The sequence below is a fragment of the Hyperoodon ampullatus genome (genome assembly GCF_949752795.1).
Source record: "Hyperoodon ampullatus genome assembly, chromosome: 4".
NCBI lineage: Eukaryota > Metazoa > Chordata > Mammalia > Artiodactyla > Ziphiidae > Hyperoodon > Hyperoodon ampullatus.
The window spans coordinates 3,030,129-3,035,466 of NC_136917.1; positions in this window are offsets into that span (position 1 = coordinate 3,030,129).

A 5,338-nucleotide genomic window follows, 5' to 3' on the forward strand; every position below is an offset into this window, starting at 1 on the left:
GGACACGGGTTCAATCCCTGGTCCAGGAAGATCCCACATGCCGTGGAGCAACTAAGCCCGTGCGCCACAACTAATGAGCCCGCACTCCACAACTACTGAGGCCCGCGCACCTAGAGCCCATGCTCCACGACAAGAGAAGCCACTGCAGTGAGAAGCTCACGCACCTCAACGAAGACCCAATGCAGCCACACACACAAAAAAAGATATAATGTAAGACCAAAAATACACAAAACAAGAAATGACAATTAAGCACAGAAAATTTAAGAAATCATAAGAGATATTGTACACCTCTATATAAATAAATTCAAAATGAAAAGTATCACTTTTTAGGAAATAACTAATTTACCAAAACTAACCTCAGTAGAGACAGAAGACTAGAGACCAGTTTCCATAGAAGAAATGGGGAAATTTAAGAAAAAATTCTCCATCCTAGTAAAAGTCCTTAGCTGAGATGGCCTCCTTGGGAATCATATCAGGCCTTCAACCACAAGATTGTCCCAATGCTGTCCATGCTGTTCCAGACACAGACAAGGGAGGAGAGTGTTGTGAAGACAAAAACTGATCACACAGAAAACAATTTAAGACAATCCAACTTGTCAATTAAAAAAAAATGCTGATGGGCTTCCCTGGTGGCGCAGTGGTTGAGAGTCCGCCTGCTGATGCAGGGGACACGGGTTCATGCCCCGGTCTGGGAAGATCCCACATGCCGCGGAGCGGCTAGGCCCATGAGCCATGGCCACTGAGCCTGCGCGTCCGGAGTCTGTGCTCCGCAACGGGAGAGGCCACAACAATGAGAGGCCCGCGTACCACAAAAAAAAAAAAAAAAAAATCCTGATGAAAGATTAACAAACAATTCAACATTATTTTTTAAGTAGTACATTATAATTATGTAGGATTTATTCCAGTAATGCGAAGATGATTAAGTATTAGAAAACCCATAGATATAATTCACCATACTAATTGCTTTTCTAAGGAGAATAAAATTAGTGAAAACGTGTTTAACAAATTCAAAACCCATTTCCAACTTTTAAAAAAGGAATCAATGGATAGTAAGATATATATACCTCAGCCTAAAAGTTAGCACTTTCCTTAGTGAGAAAACATTGAGTGCCTTTCTGCTGAGGTTAGGGTCACAGAAATGGTGCTCCTCTATCCCTTGCTGCTTAATTAACACCTTATTGGAAGATTAGCCACCACAGCGGCACAAGAGGATCAACCAGGGAAATGGAAAAGAGCCTTTTAAACTGCCTCCTATTATAAAAAAGAGAGCATATTTGGAACACCCAAGAGAAAACTATGAAACTACCACAAATAGTAGGAAAATTCGGTAAAGTCATTAGATAAAACATGACAAAATCAGTCTATATTCCAGTTAGAAGTTACATAATGGAAGACAAGACTCCAATTATAATAACAATGAAAGAGATAAGATACCTATGACCTTAACAAGAAATGTGAAAATAGATATGAGGAAATCTTTAAAATACTCCTGGGGAAAAAACAAAAACCAAAACAAAACATCACACATACATACAAAAGAAAAAGTAGATTTGGATGAATGATAAGGCAGCCTATATTCTTGAACAGATCAACTCAAAATGTAGGTGTGTGTGTTTTATTTTTCTGGAGCTAGATAAGTTGATTTCAAAGTTTGTATCAAAACACAAACAAGTGAGAAAACCCAGGAATAAAACTAAATATGAAGGCCATGGTGGGAACTAACCCTGCAGAAATTAAAATATCCCATAAAGATGCTGCAATTATAACATGCCATAAAGACTTGACAATTTGTGTCTGTGCATACACACCAGTGGATAAAACACTCAGAACTGGGCCCAAGTACATTTTGGAAAATCAGTGTATGGGAAATGTGTCACTTTAAATCACTGAAGATATTTAAGTTTTCAAAAGTGCAATTCGGTATAGCCATATAAAGTGGGTCCCAGAAACAGTATACATCCTGACCAAGTAGACTTTATTCCAGGAATTTTGGAATGATTGAACACTACAGTTCTTTTAATAGTCAAAACATAACCACATTCATTCCATGCAACAGTCACAAGATATTTGTTGAACACTGCTGTGTGCCAAGCACTGTCAGGGCCTTGGAGTGACAAGAGGCACCTTGGCGTGAAGCTGAGATGAAGTTGCACTCGGGGCCAGAGCAATGCATTCCCATCATTGTGATCTGTGATGTTTGCTACACTTGAGTATTTTCACAGCAATTGGTTAAGACAAACTTAAACTGCATTTGGTGTCTTTCCCTGCCTCTCCTTCATTCTCATCCAGGGCCACTGGGGATCCAGCTAAAGGAGAGTCAGTGCGTGATACATCTTCCCACATTGCACTTATTTACATGGTATACATCATTCTGTGAAGAGGTGAGTAACTGCTAGCCATTTGGGTGCAGCAATACTGCCAGGAACACTCAGGCCCTGTACTGTGCGGCACAGAGGTACAAGCTCGTCTGCAAGCGAGAGTTTAGTTCTTACCACACAGGTCAAGATGGAAGCTCTCTGCTGTCAGGAATATAGCTGATAATGCAGCATGTGCAGTAGTCAACATACCAAACATCTCCTGTTTGAATGGAATTTCAGGAAATACAACTTACTCAAATCCCTGTATCAGCTGGCCAGAAAACTTAAAGTACACAATGGCAAAGTGGCCATTGAGGCTGAGTGCTTCATGCATCCCAGATGACCTTCATGCCTTAATTCCTCTTCCTGGTCTGCCTTGGCAAAGTTTTGCTGGTTCCTGGTGGAAAAACAACACACTATGGCTGCAGATGCAGCCAAACTGCCTGGAAAAGTAAGTGCTCCAATGACACAATTCCTACACACATATGTCAGTGCATCAGAGACCACCACTCAGTAGAGCAAAGTGGCAACTTAAAATGCATCTTGAATTGCTCTTATGGAGGCCTTAATATCAAATTAATTTGTACATTTTTTCAGTATTATTGATCATCTTAAAATGCAAATAATGACAGGCAGGAAGTAACCTAGTCAAACAATAATCAAGAGAAAAAGAAGCCAAAAATGCAAACCAGAAAAAAAAGAAAAGACTTCAGAGACAAAACTTCTTTTATTACATCCAAATGCAAACTAAACACTCTGGTAGTCAAAATCATGAAGGAAATAAGGGTAACAGTCCTGAGAACCAGTTGAGAGAGAATGGAAACGACAACAGAAGGGTTGAAGCAGTTTATGAGAACAAGGACATTCTAATCATGAACTGAAACAGCAGAAGTGAAAGTGACAACACATAGTGAGAGGGCCAGAAGGGTGGGCACAGCTGGTTGTTTTGATGAATTTGTTGATCTTGGTAAGTCCCATGTTCTTCCACTGTGAGTGCAGTTCATCAAAACTGCTAATGTGAAAGAATTTGTTTTTCAGGCATGATCACAATAATATTTACAGAGAAACAAAGAGAACACACATCTAGAAGGTTCAACCAATGTTTAAACATGGTTTTAGGTGGTCAAACTTTTATGGTGTCTTGGTAAGTTCTCCAAGACTAAAGTTTCCACTTACTGTTTTGTTTTAAACTTTTTTCTTTTTTTATTGTGGTAAATACACATAACATAAAAATTAGCATTTAGACCATTTAAAGGTGTAGTTATTTCAGTGGCATTAAGTTCAGTTTACATTGTTGTACAACCATCACCACTACTCATCACCAGAACTTTTTCACCTTCCCAAACGGAAACTCTTTACCCATTAAACAGTAACTCTTATTCCCTCCTTCCCTAGTCCCTGGAGCCCACCGTTCCACTTTCTGTCTCTATGAATTTGCTACTCGAAGAAATTCATATAAGCGGAATGACACAGTATTTGTCATTTTGTGTCTGATATTTCACTTAGCATAATGTTTTCAGGGTTCTTTCATGTTGTAATCTGTATCAGAATTTAATTTCTTTTAAGAGTGACTAATATTCCATCAGATGTATACACTACATTTTGTTTGTCCATTCATCTGTCATTGAGCATTTGGGTTGTTTCTACCTTTTGGCGAATGTGAATAATGCTGCTATGCACATTTGTGTACAAATATCTGAGTCCTGCTTTCAATTCTTTTGTGTATATACCCAGAAGTAGAATTGCTGGATCATATAGTAATTCTATATTTAATTTTTTGAGGAACTGCCATACTGTTTTCACAGCAGGTGCACCATTTTACATTCTCAACTTCTCAACAGCAATGTACAAGGGGTCCAGCTTCTCCACAACTTCAAAAACACTTGTTTTCTGATTTTTTATAATAGCCATTCTAATGTATGTGTAGTCTTGTGTTTGGATTTACATTTCCCTAATTATTAGTGATGCTAAACATCTCTTCATGTGTTTATTGGCCATTTCTTTGGAGAAATGTTTATTCAAACCCCTTGCCCATTTTTATTTGGTTGCTTTCTGTTGTTGTAGAGTTTTAAGCATTGTTTATATATTCTTAATATTAATCCTTTATGTGATTTGCAAATATTTTTTCCAATTCTGTCGTTTGCCTCTTTACTCATTTTTAGATTTTTTATTGTGGGAAAATACACAACATAAAGCTTACCATCTTAACCATTTTTAGTGTACATTTCAGTGGTATGAAATACATTCATATTGTGTGCAGCCAACACCAACATCCATATCTTTTCATCTTGTAAAACTAGGACTGTTTATTAATGACTCTCCACTTCCCCTCCCCCAATCCTGCAATCCTCATTCTACTTTCTGTCTCTGCTATAGGATCATATAAGTGGAATCATACAGCATTTGTTCTTGGAATCATACAGCATTTGTTCTTTTGTGACCAGCTTCTTCCACTGAGCATGTCCTCAAGATTCATCCATGTTGTAGCATATGTCAGAATTTCCTTCCTTTATCGAGCTGAAGCTATTCCATTGCCAACACTCATTTTCTGCTTTTTGATAGCAAGCATCCTAATGGGTGCGAGGTGATATCTCATTGCTTTTGATTTGCATTTCTCTAATGAGCATCTTTTCATGTGCTCGTTGGCCATTGGTATACCATCTTTAGAGAAATGTCTATTTAACTCTTTGCTGATTTTTAAAATCAGGTTGTTTCTTTTTGTTGAGTTATAAGAGTTCTTTGTATACTCTGGGTATTAACTCATCACATATATGATTTGCACATATTTTCTCCCATTCTATAGGGTGCCTTCTAACTCTGCTGATTATGCCCTCTGATGCACACTTTTTAAATTTAGTGTAGACCATTTGTCTATATTGGCTTTGCCTTTACTTGTGGTGTCATATCCAAAAAAATCATTGCCAAATCCAATTTCATAAAGCTTTTCTCCTACGTTTTCTTCTGGGACTTTATTAGCTTAA